This window comes from Vombatus ursinus, unplaced genomic scaffold (genome assembly GCF_900497805.2).
Source record: "Vombatus ursinus unplaced genomic scaffold, bare-nosed wombat genome assembly UNPS02014791.1, whole genome shotgun sequence".
Lineage (NCBI taxonomy): Eukaryota > Metazoa > Chordata > Mammalia > Diprotodontia > Vombatidae > Vombatus > Vombatus ursinus.
This window is the reverse complement of record NW_020954569.1, coordinates 33,608,744-33,632,598: the sequence shown is the minus strand read 5'-3', so window position 1 is coordinate 33,632,598 and position 23,855 is coordinate 33,608,744. Positions and strand designations below refer to the sequence as shown.

Genomic DNA, 23,855 nt, shown 5'->3' with positions numbered 1-23,855 from the left:
CATCATCATCATCATCATCATCATCATCATCATCATCATCATCATCACAGCATTTTAAAGCACTTTATGTATGACACCTCATTTGACCCTCAAATAATCTTATGAGTAGGTATTATTATGCCCATTGTACAGATGAGGAAATTGAAGCTGAGAAAAATTGTAACTTGCCCATGCTAAGACAGCTAGTAAGTATCTAAGGCAGGATCTGAACTGAGGTCTAGACTCCAAGCCTGGTACACTACTCACTGTACCACCTAAAACCACCTGGCCAATTCACTATTGAAGACTGACTACTAACATTGTATTGAATATAGCTTAGGTTTTGTTTTTGATTTTTATAAGCAGCAGGTTTGGGAATTTCCAGTTTACACTGTTTTAATGCCATTCATTTCAAATGCTATATTACATTTGAGGCATAACTTGTATTTGAAATTTCTGTGCTTCCTAATTTATTGAAGAGCAAAAGTTTAAAATTATTTAGCCTGATGCCCTTCAAATGGCAAAGATTGTCAGTGAAAGTATCTATGTATTGAATTTAAAACAACAGGTTTTCATCTTTCCCTTGACTCCAGAATTTTAAAATTTGCTTAGCTTCCAAGCCAAAAAGTCTTGGGTAAGAAATCTTAGGTAGAAATCTTAAGAGATTTCAGATTCTTCTGTTGATATTCTAATTCATTTTAGATTGTCTCCCCTTAGTCAAATACTGAGTAGCTTCTACAATTAATCAGTACTTGACAAATTCATGACACAAAATTAATGAGTGAAATGTATCAAGCAAAGTGTCTTCTCCAATTGCCCCGGATATAGCTTGTGTATAACTAACTATTCACATTTCCCTAATAGAACATAAGCTTCTTGAGGGCAAAAGAACTATTTTTGTCTCTTTGCTTTCCCAGTGTATAGTACATGTCTGGCAAAATGAAAACTGTGAATAAATGCTTGCTTGGCTGACTTAAAAAAAAAACTGTTTCCCTTTGAGATCTTCCTCTCCTGGCTTATTTGGGCTACATGATTACTTCAATTTTGAAGGAATAAAAAATATCAGATTGCCACCTACCTTTTGCATGTCATTTCTGCAGTTCAACAGACAAAATAATTTTTAAATTAGCAAATGAATCAATATAACTGCTAAGTTTGTGGTGTAAAGAAAGCTACTGGAAATATTTGATTATGGAAAATATTTGTTAAATATGGCAAATAAAGTTTAGCCAAGTTTGTAAGTGAATTTATTTTCTTATAATTTCCTTTACAGGCAGAGACAAGTTCAATTCCCAAATTAGAAAGTTTTGTCTAACTCAACAGTTGAATAGAAACTTAATTTATATTCTATAGTTATTTAGCACTAAAAATAAGGACTTCCTTGACACATCTGTGTTATAATTATAAAAGCCTTCTACCGATGTATATAAGTAACTATGGCAACTTTTTTTAATTTCCAATATAAAAATATGAAAATGTAATTTTAGAATCAAGATTTTTAGGGGGCTCAAGTAAGATATAGTAGGGCCATATGCAAATTATCATTTATAAAGTACTGCAGTCTTGATTGTGAGATATTATTTCAATCTAATTCATTTAGTAATGCCTTATGTATTGCTGATATTTTTTAAAGCTGGTGATCCAAAGCAATTCCTTCTAGCAGGTTTTTTAATAGTTTAACTGTGGTTGATGATTGCTTTCTACTGTTTTATATTGTGATCTTTTTACATCTTTTAACTTTTGGGTCACAGAGTTTTGTTTTCTATACTTCAGGGCGTATCCAATAATAGCTAAGGCTTAATTCCAATGACCTGATAAGACAAACATGAAGAACAAAAAAAGATAAATCCAAATTAATGAACTGTCTTATGCATAAATATGTTCTGTCAAAAGGCAGTTGTCTGACACTCTTGTAGTAGTCTGCAAATTAGCCTGTGACAATGGCTCCATCACATCTTTGACATTATGCCTCCTGACCATCTCTTAACAAACACCTACTGGGAAGAGGCTTCAAACCTTATGGTACTTGACTCTAGAGGTCAATATATGCCAATGTGAAGAAACAGTCTCAAATGGAAAATGCAGCTGAACTATAACAAGAGTTCATCCTAATGCACTTCTCAACATTTCAAAATCCCCTCTTTGGACAAAGAAAAGCTTTACCACCCAAGAGTGTAAAAGCTTTTCTCTCAGCAGGGGTCTTGCAGCTGTTCACCATTAAAGCAAATGAGTGAGAGGGTCCCCTTTAGTAAAAGTCATAAAAAGATAATTATCATCACATCTTCCATTTGTTTTCTTAAGGCAAACAATTAAAACATAAACACATTTAAAGGTATATCCATACAGTCAACATGCAGACATACACACTTGTAGAGTCTGATAACAAAATTGTTCAGAATGAGCTACTGTTCCATCACAAAAATTTTTAAAAGACTAGGTTTTGACCAGATGTAGTTAAGATATCTGATTACTTCTTTAATTTTTTTAAATGGACAAGAAATTCCTCAAAAATCTTTAGAGACTTTGAGCAATCTTGTCTACCCTTGGGAAAATTACCAAAGATGGAGAAAAGAATATGTCTGATCATAACTGAACTGAGTACAACATTTTAAAGAGTTTGTGTTGAGCTTTTTGCAGCAGTGTATTTAAAGAAGCATGCCAGCTGTATTTTAATAAAATGATTAGTTAAATGTGTCTGTCTATGAGAGTCATGTGATTGCCCAAAACAGTGCCCATGCTTTCACATCTTCTCTTCATTGAAATGATATACTGGTCACTCAAAACAGCTTCTTTAAGGATAACCAAACATTATGCTATGTCCAAGGCTATGTTTTTCTATTAAAAATGTTTTTCAAATCTTATATTCTTTAGAAATTCCATCAATACCCTAATATTAATGTCAACTGCATATTTTAAAATCTTACATTAAAAACAATCAATAACAGGACTGCTGTAACCAAACATAACCAATAATACAACTATTCCCAATTTCTAAATGTCATCTGTAAGGGGGTAAACATTAAATATACATACACAACACAAGAAACACCAGCTGATTAATCTTCAACTCCCTGGTGGGCATTCATCCTAAAAACCTTAATTATAACATTTTATCGATAAAATTTCAATTTATTCCTGAGCAAACACATCATTTACAAGCTATACCCACACAGGAATTGTCTGTGACTTTATGCATCAAGCTCAAACCAAAGTCTAAAAGTAAGTATTTTTCAAGACACCATCCTTTTCGCTTCTACACGCAAGCTCCGACAGCTTTCTCTGATCAACAAGAAAGTCTTTCCTTAATATGAAACAGTTGAAGGATTTGCCCTCTGTCCCTTTCCGACAGTGACCCTCAAAGTGCTTGCTTATTGATGTCTCTACCAAATGCGCCTCCAGCAGTTCTCTAAAGCCAGAGGGCTCGCTCTTAGCGCCCCCTGCCGGAAATCCTGAGGCCTAGCAATCAATGAAAAGTTTAATTCCCAACTCCATCAGCAGCATCCAGGTAAAACAAATGGTTAGCAGTCTTGGAAAGGATCGGATAACGCTTTCCCGCCAAATCTTATCAGACTCCTGGGATTCCAGTACACAAAACAAATTAGAGAACTAGTCTCTGGAAGGGAGAAGACTTAAAAATCACATTTAGAGACTCCCCTTTCCTCTTTAAACTAAGTCGTTCTCCAATTCTGTCAGAAGATAAGAGATTCAAGATTCCTTTTGAAACTGAGTTAGCAGAGAGAGTGTGGGGGAGTGGGGGTGTAGAATACAGTGGATGAGAGGTCTCTGGATACTGCAAAACTAGTCCCAGTGATCCCAGGAAGAAAAAATGCTTCTCCCCTACCCCACCCCAGGCACGAGACCCCTTTATTGTTTTTAATAAGAAACGTGTATTATTATCATCATCATTCCGTAGTAGCGTGAACTCTCAACACTTTCCCTCTGCCTCCACTCAGAATAAGTTAGAGCTGCTTCCTTGTGCATCTCCTTTTAGGAGAATTCAAGTCTTTCTACAATCCCAGGACCCCCAGCCAAACACATTTTTCACATTCTCCAGCAGTCTCCTCCAAACAGACCAAGAAAAGTTGTTCCCAGAAGAGAGTAAGGAAATCATGGGACTCGGAGGGTTTAAAAGCCTCTGCTTATCCCTTCTGCCTGTCTTCTTTAGCCCACGCTCCTTTTAAGGGGAGGCTTGCAAAAAAGTCAGTGTTAATTCTCACTGTTCCCCCAAACGCCTCTCTTAGAGGATCTCTTTTTTCCCCACTGCATTCACTGCCATACATACAACCTCACACTCTCCTTTGCATACATGGCACAGGCATACTAAAGTCTAGGATGTAAACTAAGTTACAACCAGTTGAGTAGCGGAACTGTAGGTCCACCGCAGCCAAGAAATCTCAGCACCTCTAGAAGCTCCAATGATGACCTGCATAACCAGAATCCTGCTGCAGTCCCCTTCCCCAGACCATCCCCAACAACCTGATGCTGTTCAGATGCCGTGAGCCCATCAATCCTCCTGACCAGTTCAAGAACTAAGCACAAGCGATCACTGAGCCTGCTCCCCCCACCCCTCAAGCCGGGCAGTGGTACTGCGGGAACGGGGGAACAGCAGCAAGGACAAGAAGAGGAGGAGGAGGAAAGAAAGGGCTCTCACCAGGTGCTGTGCCGGCTTCTTGCCCAGGTCATCGAGGACTTGGGTACCCGGAGAAGCTCCGCAGTCCTCTCAGGTCCCCACAAAAGGAAGTCAAACAGAGAGACCCCCGCCTAAGTCCCCTTCCCTCCCCCCCACCCGCCCCTCTAAAACACGAACCCCCCCACTGGGGGGCTGGGGGCGCGGGGGGCAGCGTCTTGGGACCAGGAGCCGAGTCTGTAGAGGGGACGGAGCTCGCACCAAGTGCCGGCTTGGCCGGGGTGAGATGGGAAAGTTGGGTGATAAATCCAGTTCCGTGGGCGAGCAGCAGGTAGAAGAGAGCCGGGGATCTCCAAATCGCCGGACAGCCCGGAGGAGACAGCAGAGTCCCTGGGAGAGGCCGGAGGGAAAATGACTCCGGAGCAGCCGCAGCAGCAGCAGCAGCAGCAGCAAGCCCGAAGCGAGCGTCCTCCTCCTCCCCTTCTCTCGCAGCCGCAGCCACAGCAGCCCGTGCCCCGCGCGGCTCGCTCGCCGGCCGGTCAGCTCCGGAGTCGGCGGTAGCCGTAGCCGCAGCCGCAGCGGCAGCAGCTCGGTACGAGCGGAGCGAGCTAGCGTGCGCGCCAGGGGAAGCGGACCCCGGGAGCAAGAGCCGCGGAGAGGGGTCCCCCTCGCGCTCGCACTCACAGACTCCCTCTCCAGGACTCTCTGGGACTCCTCGCTCTCTCCACTGAGTCCAGCTGTGAGCAGCTACCCAAACCTCTCCGCCCCCTTCCCCCGCCGCCGCCGGCCGCCGCTGCCTCCACCCCCTGCCGCTGGAGCTGCGCAGGGGCGACTCGGCATCGCAGCCGCCGCCTCCTCCTCCTCCTCCTCCCCCGCCCCCTTTACCTCCCCCTTATCGTCCCTCCTCCTCTCTCAATGAGTGAAACCTGAGAACATGGGCCAGAGACAAACACCCCACCTCCTGGAGGGACTCTGCGCGGGGAGGCTTCCCAAATCACTGCCCTCCACCCGCCCTGGCCAACCCGACGCCGCCCCCGATCACGACCATTCCCCCAGTTGGCCCAGAGGCAAACACGTTTCAAGTCTCCTTACGTTCTCGCCCTCCCCCCATATATGAGTTAGTCTGATTTTTTTTTCTTTTTTTCCCCTCCTCTGCCACGTAAAAACTGTTTCGCTCCCATTTCCCTACCCCGCCTTCTTTTCCCCTTTCTTCCCTCCCCCTCTCTATCGACGTGTCTCTCTCAGGCTATTTTTAGGGGAGTTCTCTATAAAGGTCCCGAGAAAGTGAGGGCCAGGCACTAAGACGTTGCACTCGGGCCCCTACAGGCAGCGAAACCTGCAGACATCCATCCACTCCAGGTACAGTACTGTGCAGGGGGCGGCGGGGAAGAGGGAACTAGTAAGGGATCAGGGCATGTTAGACTGTAGTTGGAACATATGGGTGCTCCTGGTACCGTCCTATTTTCAGTTTGTTGCTTCTTTCTGTCTACTTTCAAATCTCATGCATTCTATGAGATGAAAGGTACAGACGTATTAATAGGTGGTAACTTGAGCTAGTCTTGGAGTTAGGGCTCCACTTGTAGAAGTGTAAACCCCTGAACCTATACATAAATATACATATATATACTATATATATATATATATATAGTATATATATGCTCGACCGCATTCCTAGTTCTTACTGTAATTTAATCAGTTAAATCAAGAACATAAACATATTAAATGAACATATTTCATAAGAATAAACCAAGGCAACTCAAATAACTAGGTCCTGGACATATAACTAACTCCAAAGGGTAGAAATCAGTAACCAGTACTTTTGAAACCATTTCTCTTACTCTTTGAGGATTTCCTCGAGTGGGGGGAGTATTTTTTGAACTACCATAAACAATAGATAACTCAGGTTAAAACTGTGTAGAAAAAAGAAATTCTTGAAATTGTGTCCCATCCTTTTTCTGGTGTAACTGTGTGTGGGCATGTGGTTAGGGGAATGACAGTTTTTTTTCTTTTTTCTTTTGGTTTTTACTTTGACTGGAAAGATGATAATATCTTTGCAGTGAAAATCGCTTTGTAGTTTAACAAATATTCTGACATAAGGGCTTTTTCTTTTTAAGGTAAATAGCCCATTTATCTACATTTAAATTTGTCACATAACCTCAACCAAACTTCCAGTATAAAATGTATCATTATAAACCAATGTTGTCATTTCAGTAGCTTTCTTGAACCCTTTCAACTTTTTTAACAGTTTCTTCCTCCTTCTAATGAAGGATCACAGGTGGTTTTCATAACTTCAGAACTGTAAAAAAAAACCTACATAATGGTGTATCACAAATATATATGTATAGTTCATTTATATTCATAATATATTTATTTATGCAGCTCTTGAGTGTGTGCCTGGAACCCATTCCATTTGGATATGGATAGTCATAGAGAGACATCAACAAAACTTGCAGACAGTTTAGTGGTGACAGGATGTTGGCAGAATTTTACAAATGTCTCCCTTATGTACCCTGAACTAGGGGTAGGGAAACCTTCTGCCTCAAAGCCACATGTGGCCCTCTAGATCCTCAAGTGCTGCCCTTTGACTGAATCCAAATTCAACAAAATGTTCTGTGAAGTTTGGATTCTGTCAAAGAGCCACACTTGAGGACCTAGAGGGCCACATGTGGCCTCAAGGCTGAAGGTTCCCCACCCTTGTGCCCTGAGCCATGCAAGATAGCACACTGCAGGGGAAGTATGCTGGTTTTGGAACAGACTTGATTCTCAGTTCAAACTCTGGCTCTGTGTGACATTGAGCAAATCTTTTAACCTTTTTAGGTCTCAGTTTCCTCATTTTTAAAATTGGAGAAGATGGAGAGAATGACCTCCAAGTTCCCAGCTCCAAAGTATGGTCTTATGATCGGGAATCTATAAATTGTTTATGTAGGAGCCCCATTGGGCTAGAAAGGGGGCAAAGGGAGAGGCACTCACCCTAGCCCATTTGCTAACTTCCTATTTTAACTAATTATTGTTATGGTTGAATTGTTTCAGTCATGTTCAACTCTTCATGACCCCATTTGGGGTTTTCATGGAAAAGATACTGGAGTGGTTTGTTGTTTCCTTCTCCAGCTCATTTCACAGATGAGGAAATGAAGCCAACAGAGTTAAGTGACTTGCCCAGGGTCACACAGCTAGAAAGTGTCTTTTTTTTTAAGGCAATTGGGGCTAAATCACACAGTCATACAGTTAGTCACACAGCTAGTAAGTGTCAAGTGTTGATCTGAGGCCAGGTTTGAATTCAGGTCCTCCTGACTTCAGGGCCGGTGCTCTATCCACTGAGCCAGCTAGCTGCCCCTGAAAGTGTCTATTGCTTGCTCAATAGGAACTAAGCCTGGTTGATCCTACACTGCCAGGTTAAACTCCAGTTGCCCCACCCTAGTTATGGCTCTGATAAGAGCTTTTACTGCTGTTCCTTGGAGGAAGAAGTGTGTGTGTGTGTGTCTGTGTCTGTGTGTGTGTGTGTGTCTGTGTCTGTGTCTGTGTGTGTGCTGGAAAGGGATGAGCTGAGGAAGAAGGCAAATTGGGTAATAAGGGTTTTAATACTGTAGTCAGAAGGAAACCACACTTTTTACTTTTGATGAAAACATACATAGCAACCAGGAATGTGACCAAGCCCCACCTTCAAACTACAATTTTTAGAGTGCATAATGCTTTATGTCAGGGATTCTTTGATAATGAGAAATCACCTTTAGAAGAGTAGTAATAGTTTCCTGAAAACAAGTTTAAATCCAAGGTTTATGAGTTTCAGCCCACGTGAGACTCTACTTATTTGAGTTTGTTCAATCTATCAATCATCAACCATTTATTGCATGCCTTCTAAGTGCCAGTCACTGTGTTAGGTGCCAGGGACACACACACACACACACAAAAGTAAAAGTCCCTGGCCCTCAAGGACTTTACATCATGCCTACTGGAGATAACATATTCTTAGGTAGATACAAAGTATATAAAAGATAATGGAGCTAGGGAGAGAAGAAGAATTTGTTCTATAAAGCTTGGACTCAGTCAAAAGGCTGCACCCGAGGACTTAGAAGGCCACATGTGGCCCCAGTGGCTAAGGTTCCCCACCCCTGCTAGCAACTTCAGGCATCAGAAAAGACTTTATGTGGAAGGTAGTACTTACTTAAACTAGGAATTCTAAGAGGCTAAAATGAGGAGGGAGTGTATTCCAGACTTGGATTACTGCCAGTTTAAAATCACAAAGTCCAGAAGTGTTAATGGGAGTTAACTTCCCCCTGGGGTTAACAGGGTAACAGCCTCAGTTTTCTTTATTGGAAAATGAGGGGATTGCATTAGATGGCCTCCAAGGTCCCTTACAACTCTACATCTATGACTTACACCGTGGGCCAACAGATTCCCAATGGAAGAACAGAATTATATTAGTGATATTATTTTTCTTTATCTCCTGGAAACAACAAATAGTGGGAAAATTTTGTGAAAACAATTCTAAACATCTTAATCAGACCCTTTCAGCAATCTCTAATTTTCAGAAGGAATTGTGAGATACTCTGTGACTCCCCTGCTATGGGACTGTGTCTTTCATTTGAAGGGGTTTTTACTTTTACTATACTTTTTTTTTATACACTTTTACTTTACTACAAGTTCCTCACTTCTAACCACTTTCTCGCTTAGTCTTCGAAAGTCACTGATGAACAATTAACTTGGCCAGAGACACTGAAAAGGTTTCAGGCACCCTTCCTTCATCTAGGCTATACTTGTATCTCATTTGATTCTCACAATAACCCTGTGAGCTGTGTAAAATGGCATGTTTTTTCCTGTTTTGTAGAAACTGAGGCTCAGAGAACTAAGGTAACTTCCCCAAAGCAGCATAGCTTCTAACTGGCAGGTTTTCTACTTCCACACTTAATGCTGTTTCCAGAGCATCAACCTGCTTTTTACTGTCTTACCCTGGTTCAGAGGGCCCAAGAGAAGGAAAACTTTGTAGAAAAAATAAGTGTAGAGGGCAACAGAAAGGTCAGAAGAGAAGCAGGAGAGACATGAGGAACTGATCCTCTTCAATATATCTCTAATACTTTACTCTATTCTGTCTCAGGTCCTAACTCTAGCCTACATTATTGTGAGTCTCCTAATTGGACTTCTAGCTTCTAGTTTCTCCTTGCTCCAAATTATTCTTTATGTGGGGATAGAGAATGGACCTGTGATTTCGTTGATATAGAGAACTCCTGGGTGAGGAAATTCCCTCTACCAATGAAGGTCCACCCTTTCTCTGCAGCTTAAAGTCAGAAAGTTACCTAGAGCACCTAGATTTGAATTCAGGTGTTCCTGACTCCAAGTCCAATTCTACCCACTATAACATATTATTTCCCTAAACATCCTTAAAGTAATAGGTTCATCCCTATTTACTGTATTCTTTTAACATTACATTAGCAATGGGAACTAGACCAGTGATTTCTTTGGTACAGAGAAATTCTGGATAAAGAAACTCTCTACTAATTATGTCAGATCCTTATCTGAAATTTATTTTATTAGAGAGTTTCCTGGGTCACTGACTGGTGACATGATTTACCCTGAATCACAAAGCCACCATGTGTCAGAAGCAAGACTTAAACCCAGGTCTTCCTGTCCCTGAGATAGCTTTCTAGCCACTGTACCACTTTGCCTCTCTTCTTCCACATAACAAATATTCAAAATAAGCTTTCAGAAGCACAAATCTGACCAAATTATTCACTTGCTCAAGAAACTTCAGTAGCCTGCTATTACTTCTAAAGTAAAATATAAATTTCTCCACTGGGCATTTAAACCCGTGATGCCCTGGCTTCATTCTGCCTTCCTCTGCTCTGGAAATCACAATACTCCTCTTCACACACTTTATCATCCAGCCCACCTGGCCTACTTGCAATTAGCCAAACTTAGCAGTCAATCTCCCACCCCTATACCTTTACCCAGAGTATCCTCCATACCTAAAATATATACCTTCCTCACTTTTCCCACTTAGAATCCCTATCTTCCTTTAAGTCTCAGCTTATTTGCCACCTTTTGTGGGAGACCTTTCCTGATACCTACAATCATCCATGCTCCCTCCCTCCTCAAATTATAGTGTTTATACTTATCTGTTTACATTTTGTGAATGCCCCCCCCAATAAAATGTAAGCTTCTTGAGGGAAGGAACTGATTGTTTTTTCCTTTTTATCTCCAGAGCCTAGCACAGTAGCTGCTATATAGTAGATAGTTAGTGTTCATTGAATTGGGTTGATTCCAGTCAAACTGGTTACTTCTAGGGTTCTACTCATTGAAACTCTATATTACAATTATACAATTATTACAATTTTGGGGCAGCTAGGCGATAAAATGGGAAAAGTACCAGACCTGGAGTCAGGAAGACCTGAGTTCAAATGTGGCCTCAGGTACATACTAGCCATGTGACCCTGGGCAAGTCACTTCACCCCATTTACTTCAGTTTCCTCAACTGTAAAATGAGTTGGAGAAGGAAACGGCAGACCGCTCTAGTATCTTTGCCAAGAAAACCTCAAACAGGGTCATGAAGATTCAGACATGAATGAAATGACTGAACAATAAGAACAAATTACAATCAGACAAGCTAAATGGTACTTCTTGACTTGACTTGGCACCTAAATGCTATAATGGAAAGAGCATTAGTCTTAAAATCAGAAGTTCAAGTCCTAGGTCTTATGTTTCTGTATTTGGCACTCCACTGGAAAGTCAATGAATCCATTCCCATAATTCCCTTCAGGTTTGCTCACATGCCCCACAGTCAGAAGCTGCTAGAACAAGTATTCACTCTTGTCACACCATAAAACTAAAAGTATTACATATCTGTTCCTAGTGTGTAGATATCAGCCTGGAATACTTTAATGATCTGCCTGATTCAGTATCCCAGGAGATGTGTGTGTGGAGAACTGTTATGGGTCAAGCAGCTACAAAGGTGATTGGAGACTGAAAAGTTTTCTTCTCAACTTGCAAAAGTCAGAAATTTCTTACTTAAAAAAAAAGTTATTCTTGTAGGTTCATTGTTCTGTAGTAGGGCTGCCTTCTCCCCAGGGCCCAAGTCACTTGCTATAAGAAAGTATTTGGTGAATTAAAGGGTGTGTTCATGGTCTGCTGAAGAAGTAATGGTCTACCTAAGCACATGGTTTAATACCAGGGAGTAAGCTGTGAAGTAGGAATCATCAGTGGCTCACTCTGATAATTGACATCAACATTTAACTCTGCATTTTCAAAAACAATAAGCATGTTTGTGTGTGTGCACACATACATATATACGTATGTATTAACACAGATCCATCCTTTGATGGGAGCAAATTAGGAAAAGAGTGAATTGCAAAGAGTTAGTCCTTTTCTGCATTAGATTTAATTTTCTTTCTGAAAATACTACTCTATTGAGAGGAAACATTATATTTCAAAATAGAGAGGTGCCTTTAGAGATGTGGGGGACTTAGAGGTCGTCTCATCCAAACTTCACATTTTTAAGATGAGGAAACTGAGGATAGATGGGTTAAGTGTTTTGTCCAAGATCACACAATTGGCAAGTAGTGGCTCTAGACCCCAACCTAGGTACTCAGACTCCTTTCCCTTTTATACCATACTATTTCAGGGTGAGAATAGTAATTTCATCTCTTTAAAAAGTAAAATTTGAGGTGCTCCCCAAATGAGCAATGACAATAATAATCAAAATGTTTAAGGGTAAAATATTATATACTTGGTGAAAATGATGAATTCTGGGGAACTGATTCATGTGACTGGAAAAGGCCATCCATTTCCTGATTCACCTTGGTTTTTTATTTTTATGGAGAATAACATTTATTAATCTAGTCTGTGAAATAATTAACCATTTCTTTTCTTTTCTCTATGCCTTCCTTTTTGCTTTCATTTCAGTGGTTTTCCTAAACTGACATCTCAGAGAAGAGAAGCTAAGATGGGGTTAGAGTGAAGATCATCACACAGAGAGCAAGCTCCTACCTTGGATCATGATTGACATGAAAGGAAAATTTTAATATCTGTGATATTTAAAAAGAAGGCAGAAGATTAGGTTAAAATTATGAAAAACCACAGACTAAAGACTGTGGCCTTTTGCCATTTAATTATTAATTGGATTTTCCAATGTACAAGCCAGAAGACACACATCATACTATGGCAACCCTTGGGTGTTCCGTTTTTATCCCTTCCATTTTTTTATTCTCTTAACTAAGATCAGCTTTATTTTTTGTCCATTTATTTGTTTTAGTGTAATTATGTAGTTGTGCAATATCACCAACTGTTTCATACTAGAGTTAATTGATTCAACAAATATTATTAATACCTGCTATATGAAAGTAATGATGCTAGAGTTTCCACTGAAATCTGATAGTGCCCTCAGGAGACTAAACATTCTAGATATTAGTAAATATTTTGCATAGAGATACTTTTTTTTAAAAAAAGTCTTCATTTTTCTTAAAAATAAAAATGAAATACTCAAAATAATGTTTTATATAAATATTGCATATCTTAACTCTGGTATTTATGAAAAAAATCTAAATAATAGCTGATAAATAGTATTTTATAATTTACTGATATTGAAGGAAGATAATAAACCAAAGAGTATATTCTTTTAAAATGGCTTGCAGAAAAATATGACAAGGCAAAGACAAATCATGAACGTGAAACCCAATATAATTTCATGAAGTGTAAAATTAAAAATTTCATTTTCAAAAATTTGATCTCAAATGCTTTTCATTCTCTTTTCACTATGTATCTTTTCACTATATATTCACTACGTATCACACTAGTATGTGTATTTAAAGTACACAAACAAGCAAAAACCAAATGTTAAATATAAGAAAATGCAGGGATCTCATTCTGTGAAAGTTCAGCCAGAGGCTTTGGTCTAGAAAACTACGTATAGGATGAAAGTCAGCATTCACTGGTGCCTATCATCTGGGGAATCAGAAATGTTGCATCTCAGTTTGTTTTATGGTTTATAAGATGAGTCCTCCTCTTAGTTCTATGAAAGGTAATTGCCATTCATATAGCCTACAGAGAGATCCTTATCCTCAGGGTTTAACAAGGAACTTGGGCAGATGGTGGCATAGGGATGGGAAAGGATCCCAAAACTAGGGGATGGTAATTCTATGCTAGGAAAACTGTCAATCAGTCAAATTGACATGCTGATGTGAAAAGAGAGTTTGTATGCTTGAGCAAAGCATTGATTCATATCCTATTTTGAGCCATGCTCTAAACAAAATACAATGTGATTGCAAGGATATTTGTCAGGCAGACAAAGAATATTAGAGCTGGAAGCAGCCTCAGGCTGTCTAGTCCACCTTATACTTTTAACAAGAATCCACCCAGCAAGTGGTCATCAAGCCTGTGCTTGAATACTTCCAGTGAGGGGAACTCAGCTATGTCCCATGGCAGCCAGTCCACTTTTGGTTAGCTCTAATTATCAGGACTTTCTCTTACATTCATCAACTCTAAGTTTTCCTCTGTTACTTCCATGAACTGATGCTTGTTCTGCCTTCCAGGAGCAAGTAGAATGGGTCTAATCCTTCTTCCACAGGACAATCCTTCATACATTTAGAGACAACTATCAACTGACCCTCCCAACCCCAGGTCTTCTCCAAGATAAACATCTCAAGTTCCTTCAAATAACTCTCATGTGGCATGATCTCAAGCCCTTTGTCTATTTGTTCACCTCACAACACTCTCCAGTTTGTCAATGCTGCACATTTCAGGTCGCATGCTAGAAGGTTCTGACCTAATAATTACACTTACATATTGTGTGTATACACACACACATATATGTGTATGTATGTGTGGATTATATATGCTATTCTATATTATAATATAACAACACATACTTATGTGTATATATATCGTGGATATAATACTATTCTATATTATATATGATCTTATTTACTATTATATAGTATACTGTTATATAATGTATAATATAATATATTAAAGTATTTTATATTAATATACCATATAATTTATATTATATTGTTATATAGCATATTTAATATAGTATGGTATTTATACATATACATTCATATATATATGCATATATACATTTTTTAACACACATACCCTCCAACACAAAAAGGAGATTTGCCCAAAGCCACCAAAAATTTATCAGAATGACTTTGTATTTTGAAAATTGATCAGCCATCAAATATATTTAGTATCTTTGTTCCAGACACAGTTTTTCTTTCTTTTTTTTTTTCTTTTGACTAGGCAATGGGGTTAAGTACTTGCCCAGAGTCACACAGCTAGTAAGTATTATGTGTCTGAGGCCGGATTTGAACTCAGGTCCTTCTGACTCCAGGGCTGATGCTCTATCCACTGTGGCACCTAGCTGCCCCCACCAGATAGAGTTTTGCTCCCAGGATATTGGTATGTAGGAGATAGTTATCGACTTCTATTCCTTTCCCATCACAGCATGCATTCAATGAAAATAAATATAATTGATCATAATAATCTTTTCCACATAACATTAGCAAATCCAACCATTCCTCTGCCTAAATAATTGCTAGTTCTTCCAAATAGGTACCCAATAAAGTGGGCACCTGCTAATTTACATAATTCTATTAGAATTTTGTTGTATAATAATACTAGGTTGTTGACAACATATTAAATTATGATAAACAAAGAAAGCATTAATTTGGGCAATGTGCAATAACTCAGAAGATTGTAATTGCCAGTGATATATTCCTGTCTCTGGGACTCATCGGTGCTTTATTGTAACTCAACCTCCTCCTCCTCTCCCATTCTGAACCCCAATTCACACATTTTTTAAAATCTCACATTTTAAAGTAGGTATTGGTTTTTGTTGTCACATTATTACTTGCATAGAGTCTAGTAATTCTACATAGGGTACTCTGGCCTATAAAAGTTTACTCTCTCTAAAAGCACTTTAGAGACCATCACATCCAACTTCTTTACAAATGAGAAAATTGACACTCAGGGTGATAATGCAACTTGCCATGTTAGTGACAAGTCTCTGGACTCCTAATACAAGGAGTCCACTACACCACATTGCCTTGAAAAGACATATTACTCTTCTATGGTTGAAGATAAAAGTTGTATTCCAAGTTATTAAATATAACAAATTCCACTGCAAATTGAGACAAAAACAGAACATGCATGAAAGGTGAAGATTACAATCAGGCTGACTGGACAGGTTTAGAAACAACTGGTAGAAAACACCTGCCCTGACTGATCTTACCCTAAGTTCTAAATAGCCAGATGAAATAGCTTGGAACAATTTACTTTGACTGTCAAAATCAGATGGGGACCCTTTCATTTCTCCTTTTTCCACATTCTCAAGAAGGAGGAATGCTAAATATCTGTCATGTTCCTCTTAAAATTATTTCTTCAAAGCATTTTTTTCTACTACATAAGAACTTGGCAGAAAGGTACAAAGAAAAGGTTCTGTATCTTTATTAGTACACATTTCAATGTTTTTCTATAAACAAATGCTGGTTTCATTGTGAAAAAACACTTTTGGTGCTTTATTACATAATAGCTAAGTAAATGAGAAGACAAATATAACTTCCAAACATTTTAATTCCAAGATTGAGATCTGATATTCTAGATGTCGGCAAGAACGTGGAGATGAACAAGAGAATAGAAAATTAAGTTACAAAATACAAAGATTCATATATTTTGGTAAAAGACTGTAGAGATCATCTAGTCCAGGAGTCAACAAACCATGGTCTATGGACCTAATTCATACAAAAAAAATAGGTTGGGGGCCAGATTTGGCCCACAGACCTTAATCTGCCATTTCCTAATTCTAGTCTAGTCCATTGTCTTTAGAAATGAGAAAACCAAGGCAATATAGGTTCATTAACTTGCTCTTGCTTGCCAAAACTGCAACTACTGATTCTTATAGCCAGACACATGCCTCAAAATGCTCCAAAGGTAAAGGGAAATGGTCAACATTTCTAAAGTATTTACTATGCACCAGACACTGTGATAAACACTTTATAATTATTATCTAATTTGATGAGGACATCAATACACAAAGATGCATAGGACACAAGATGGTATACTGTGGTAGGGGAGACAAAGGCCTCAAGACCAAGGCACTGTGAGCACTGAAAAGCCCATGCAGAGGACACCACTGCCAGAGAAGAGAACAAAAGCACCAAAACAACCAAGAGTTTACCTTGGGTCTGACCACCAAGGGGAAGCAAGAGTTTAACATCTGATAATTTCCTGTTTTAATTTAATTATTCTTCCTCAGGTAATGTGTGCTCGGGACTTACTCTCCCAAGGTCTGCTCATGCTGATTGGTCAAGTCCTCAGAAGGAGGACTTACCTGTCTCCTGAGAGTCTAAGGGACTGAGAGTTGTTTTTCTAAGGCTGTATCTCACAAGCCCCAAATAGTATGCTTCTCTCCATGATTATCAGTGGATATCAATTACTCAAGCTTAACTGGCTTTTAGAAAACAGTATTTCTAGCTAAAGTAAAGCTAAAATAAGAATAATTGGTACAAAACATCCCCCAAAAGAGACACTGTCTCTCACTAGTACATACAGAGTCCAGGGCACAAATTAACATGTACATATGGCAAGAGAGCTCCAGCTTCATCGAAATCTTTTTCTTCCCCTAGGTATAATGTTGTTTTTTCTGCTGATTGTTTTGTAGAACCTTGAATCTGCCTGTGGTTATCATGTCCAGTTTGTCCTCAGCTCCCGATGCAAACACTGCTTCAGTTGATCTGGGGATTCTACTAAGATGCCAATGAAAATTTCAAATCTTCCAGCCTTCCAAAGTCCATAAGGTCCTTCTCCATCCATGACTTGGGCTCTCTGCATCTACCCCCAAGTAATTCACTCTAAGGGGTTCTCTTCTCTGCTGCCAGACACTCTAATCATTGGTTCTGAATAGATCCACCATTTTGTAGATGACCCTCACAGTTACATTTCATTTATCCTTCACTTATAAACTTAAAATAAAATTGCGCATGATAATTGACTCAAACTCACAGCAACAGTAGACCTCAGATTTAAAGACCCCGTCTTACAATTCTTGATTTCAAAGTCTACCATTATCAAGTTGGTTCAAAAATATAACTCCATTACAGACTATTCAGATACTACTTAATAATTTTACAGAAGTGATAGTCAAATAATTTCAGATGAAAATCATTCTTTGTTATAGTAAACTTGTAAATTCCCCCCCTTTTGATAAGGAGTGGAAGAGGGGATCCTATTTTCTTGGTTCTAGGTTCTAAAACTTCAATCCTGTAGAATTTTATATGTTCAACAGAACTGAAAAAAATTCATGATCCTGCCTGAATACAGGAATACAAAGTCTCAAGGATACTTACACATATCTTAAAGAGTCTATGCAACTTTCCCTCAATAGTAAATTATTATTATCATTATTATATATTTTATTTTTTTTAATTTATTTTTTTTAGTAAGCCAATCAGGGTTAAGTGACTTGCCCAAGGTCACACAGCTAGTACATGTCAAGTGTTTGGTCTGAGGCTGGATTTGAACTCAGGTCCTCCTGACTTCAGGGCCGGTGCTCTATACACTGCACCACCTAGCTGCCCCCATTATTATATATTTTAAAACAAAATATACCCCATTAAATATTTAACAGTTTTCAAATATCTGTTTTATCACATTTTTAAAACCTCTATTTGTAATCTAATAGCAACCAGATTAAGACAAGTTATTTGTCTAATAGCATTTCTGATACATTGGTTTCTCAAATTTTACAATATAAGAAAAAATCAGAAACACATTAATAACATGCACAATGTCTTTAAAATATGAATCAAAACCTGTTACCAGTTAGATAACATCAATTAAGCAGAATGAATTTCCAAATTATCATACATAGAAAATAGTTCATTGTATCACATTTAGCATTTTACATTAATCATATCTAAAACTCAGTATAGAGTCATCCAGTATGGAGCAATTACATTCTATTAAAGAAATAATAATAATAACAACAGTCAACATTTAAATAATGCTCACCATAGCCTAATGTTAAGCACTTCACAATCATTATATCATTACATTTTCACAACAGCAATGGGATGTGGATGCTATTTATAATCCTCTTTACAGTTTAGGAAGCTGAGGTCAGTTCTGATTTACTACAACTATCCTATTAAGTTTCAGAACAAAATTTTGTCCAAATCAAATCTGGGTTTTTAATCACTAATGGCAACATTTTTTTTTAGACAATTGGGGTTAAGTGACTTACCCAGGGTCACACAGCTAGTAAGTGTCAACTGTTTGATCTGAGGCCCCATTTGAACTCAGGTCCTTCTGACTTCAGGGCCAGTGCTCTATCCAGTGTACCACCTAGCTGCCCCTTAATGGCAACATTTAAAACTTGAAACAACAAAATTCCCAAGAGCCCTAAGTTAGTAGCACTTCAAAATTTTAGAGCCCATTGTAATCAATTGGCTCATTTTCAAAGATTTGTAGTAGCACCTCCCGCTCCCTATATTTTTTCTTTATTTCCCTTTAAATCACCCCAAAGGCAAATCAATTCCTTTTGTTTTCATAACCTAGCCCTACCCTCTCACCTTTCCCAGAGGCTTTTCAGTTTTAACCTCCTAGAAAAATAGGGAGAGCTCCAAGTGGCAGTTTCACATTCTCATCCCCCTGCTTTGGGGTTCAGGATGTTTCAAAAAGATTGGGCTTTCTGGCAGGTTTCCCAATCATATTTCAGACTTTCTAAAGAACTAATATTCAGTCATTGTATTTCTCCTTTGTAATTTAGCACAAAATTTTAAAATTGCAATACTATGACCTTTTTGGTTTTTTAAAAGCTTACAAATGCATGATTTCTTTCCAATATTCTTTGATTGCCATGCTTCTAATTGAACTAAATAATTATGCTGTCATATAAGGCTTCGAAAATTCTGCTTAAGGCTTCCCAAAAGATAATCCTATTTCCTGGTCATGTCTCCCCCTCCTGTCTTTGTGAATATCTAGCCCCATTATCCAGAAGTGTCTGAGTCCAGGCAACTGGTCAAGGTGGGGTTTGGTGGTCCCTCCTTATGGTCCTCTCTTCATTATAAATCTGTCTTTTCATACCTTGAATTTTACTTATTTTTAAGCTGCTCCATGATTTAAATAAGTTTTTCTCCTTTCATGGTCAAGAAACAGTTAATAAGAGGCAGTTCTTAAGCACCAGATAAATTTAAATTGCAAACTGTAGTCATCATTTTTTTTTTTAATCAGTGAGATCAGTTTCTTTCACTGCACTATAACAATAGCTGTATCAATCACCAGGGACTCCAAAACTATACCAAAACTCACCAAGATATTTCAGCATTTCTTAAGCTTCTGCTAAGTGCCTTATCAAATTGTTTTGTTCCTTCATTCTTGAAGAGGACCCACGACATCAGGAAGGAAATGTCATGAATTAAAAATGAACTGGATTTAAGGGAGGGAGGGCTGTGCAAAATCACTAGCCTCATTTTCTCCTCCAGAGTCATTGGGTCCAGTGGCAAGATGTAGATCAGGACAAGTGAAGACGGTCCTGGATGCAGAGGGAGATCTTGGCCTTTTTAAGCTAAATTCTTTAATAGGTCTCAGTCTGACTGAGGCAAAGTCCTTTCAGTGATTAAGGCTAGGTAAGAAATGAGGCAGAGAATGGCCTCTTTCACCTAGTCAAAAAAACTCAATATCAGATAGGACAAAAAAAAAGGGGTGAGGTTTTTATTTAGTACTTGCCTCAAATCTACTTATCTCAATGGAATCACCCCTTTACAGCCCTCTTTCACAAGTCCAAATCCTTTCTTCCGGAAAGGGAAGAGGCTTGCTTAAGCTTAATCTGTAAACCTCCAAAATCTACCAAGATGTTATTAGTGATCACCATAATTTGGAAATTTACAGTAAAGCTTTTATATTTCAATTACAAATTCAGACTAATTAATTTATAATGCCACAAATTTCTACAAACCAGGAAAAAGTTTTCCTTTCTTTGATTATCTGATTTTATCTCTATAACCCCAACTTAACCAAGGCTGAAATGACAGAGAGAAAGTATTTTTCAGTGTGTTTTTTTTCCTTTTTAACCTAACCTCCCACTTAAAGCCTAAAGAGGGATTTAGCCCTAATCCCTGGGACAGAGAGTTTAGCATAATATTACAGAAACCTGGGAGAACTGCTTCAAGAACGAAACTCCATTAATCTTCCTCAATATACTAAACCCTTTGGCTGAAGTTTTTTAGCAGTCTTTCTGGCTGGCTGCATTTTCCCTTTAGAAATCTTCCAAAGTAGCAGAATCTACAAACAACACTAAACACAACACAAAACAAAGATAAGACAATCCAATAAGACACATAGAAAGTCAATGTACACATTTATTAAAACTGGCAGTAATTGGAAGTCCCTTCTTCAGGTTAAATTTGGAACCCATTTGGATTTTTATATTTTTTTAGACCTATTTTAATTCCTTTAATGTACAATAATCAAGAGTGCCAAATTGAGGCACTCTATTGCCAAAATAAGTTATCAGCTGAATCTCTTGTAGTTTTAAACTAGATTTCACATAGCATAGGTTTATACATTTTACCCACAGATACCTTCAGCCTAATAACCAGACCATCAACCTTCCATATCAAAATGCTTTGATAGAGATGTCATCAAAATGAAGACTCAAGTTGTCAAATGGCTAAAATGGAGAAAAACTTTAGAAACCTATGAAAAACTATAAGTCTGTCAACAATTGGGGGGGTATTAGAGGTGGCTGCAGGGACAAAGGCACAACTAGAAAATACTTTTAAAAATAAATACTTGTTAAAAGATAAGTGTCTAAATCTTGCGATCTCTAGATCGCTAAAGCAATAGAATATGGATGGAATCTACACTAAAATTGAATACTTAAAGTTTCAGAGTTCTTGAAAAATGAAAAGCAAGTGAGTTAAAAGTATAATTAGTGGTTATAGTGTAACCTGCATCCCAGTCACAAGAATTTATTGCATTTTGTAGGTCCTAAAATTAATTGGGTGAACTAGTTTAAGAGTAATGATTAACTGACATATCACAGGGTATAGAACTTGCCCTATACATCAGCTATATGGCATGATTTAAGGGACATCATAAAGGTGCCCCTTATCCAAAACTATCTCACCTCCCAGTTGCCAAAATGTCTTAAAATCTACAATTGGAGATTCATTCCTTTCAGTGACTATCTGTGTAATTTTTCTTTTCTTATACAAAACTTGCTGGGAAGTGTAACACATTAATTCACATTATAGTGAGACCAGAATTTTATTGCTTTTGGCTAAAAGCCATTATGAGACTTGCTGAGTAAACAGTAACTATGATATGATATTTAAAATAAATTTTAAAGCTCAAAACTCAAACAAGAATGCATTTCTGAACAGAAAAAGGTCACTATCAGACAGCCCATTATTCTATTGTTTTAACCATGGCATATGAAATATTTAACTTTGATTTCTTTTTTATGCACAGGTCATAGGAGCACAGATTTGGAGTAGGAAAGTACCTTAGAGATCATCTAGTCCAAACCCTTCACTTTACATAGGAGGAAAATGAGGCCTGAGATGGTGTTATTGACTATTTACTTAGAATCCTAGGATCATAGCTCTGGAACCGAAAGGAATCTCAAAGAGAGTTTAACCCCCTCATTTTACAGCTGCTGAAACTGAGACCCAACAGATAGTGATCACATCAGAGTCAGTATATGAACTCGTGTCCTCTGAATACAGAACAAGTTCTTTTTTCTATTGTATAACTACTTGTCAGGGGATATTTTTCATGCAGAAGTATCATACGTCCTAATGGGTTTGTGGAGGAAATATGGGAAATGAAGCCTTCTAAAGGAGAAGAAAGATATGTGGAGAATGGGGATGTGAGGATCCCAAAAGCATCACATGGTAATCATCACAAGTTAATTCTATCACATCTTAAAAGATCAATGAAAATCTCTAGAATCACAAAATGCTATTTACAGAAATTAAGGAATGTTTAAATAATTAGAAAGTTATTCATAGTTCGTGACTGGGCCATGCCAATGTAATAAAAATAAGACAACTAATTAATTTGCAAATCAATGCTTATCAACCAAAATACCAAAGAAATACTTTATAGAACTAGACCTAAAACAAAAAAAAAAATAAATTGGAGGAACAAAAGATTTCAAATCTCAAGGGAAAGAATGATAAAACATGTGAAGGAAAGGGGCATTGCATTACTAGATCTCAAACTATATTATGATATTGTCATCAAGATTTTTTTTGGTTCTTGTTTAAGAGAAAAACCCAGAAGAATTGCTCAATGGAAGAGATCCTACAATCAATAAATATAAGTATCTAATAACACATTAATACATATACCTGGGAGAAAGATTCTCTTTTTAACAAGAATTACTGGATAAATTAGAAAGTAATTTAGCAGATATTTGGTTTTGAAAAATATCTTATACTTTATGTCATATTAAGCTAAAAGTAGATATGGACAGTTTTTTTTAAAGAACTGTGAACTACAAAAAACTATATAAAACATGCACCAACTATTATAATAGAAGTGCACATTAAAACAACTGTGGTCTCAGTTCACACTCAGTAAATTGTCAAAAGTGGCAAAAAAGGAGTAATTTCTGTTGCAGAGACTATGAGAAGACAGGGACACTAGTATTAGAGATTCTGTGAATTAGTCCAACAATTCTGGATGTCAATTTGTTTGTTTGCAATCAAAGTCATGATACTCTCCATATCTTTTGAACCACGGATACTACTATTGGGCAAATATTCCAAAGAAAGTCAAAGTCACAAAGCAAGAACCCAATATATACCAAAATATTCACAGCAGAACTCTTAGTGATAGCAAAGAACTGGAAACCACGTGGGTACCCATCAATTGGGGAATAGACTTTTGAAATCCATGGTTCACGAATATAATGGAATGTTATTGTACAGTAAAAATTATGAATATGAGGAATTCACAGATGTGACTATTAATTAATACAGAATGAAATGAGGAAAACCAAGAGAAGAATGTACACAGTGACTACAACAAAGTGAAAGAGGCCATTCCTGAACAGAGTTGAACTCTGAATAACTGAAGAAAAAGTGAGCTTCAGAATTCAGATAACAAAATAAACTTCCTCTCTATGATAGCAGAATGTCCTTTACATTGTCAAGTGCTATAACTAAAAAATATTCTTTTAATTGTTTTTGTTTGTTATGTGGGAGATGTCCAGTCTAAAGTAGGGAAACCGTTATCCCCCAGTCACAATGAC

At 38.0% G+C, this 23,855-nt stretch overlaps 1 protein-coding gene and 1 non-coding gene across 2 annotated transcripts in view; one reads left to right on the top strand and one right to left on the bottom strand.

Moving 5' to 3' along the window:
• SEMA5A (semaphorin 5A) overlaps positions 1–4,690 on the bottom strand; it is a 651,274-nt gene extending 646,584 nt beyond the window's left edge. The window contains exon 1 of the mRNA XM_027868972.1: positions 4,631–4,690. The gene's annotated coding sequence lies outside the window, so the exon portion shown is untranslated. The remainder of the gene's footprint in view (positions 1–4,630) is intronic.
• Positions 4,691–12,325: 7,635 nt separating this feature from the next.
• On the top strand, positions 12,326–12,394 carry LOC114048246. Its single transcript, XR_003569726.1, has one exon. It is a non-coding gene; the product is annotated as a small nucleolar RNA SNORD123 (small nucleolar RNA).
• Positions 12,395–23,855: the final 11,461 nt, after the last annotated feature.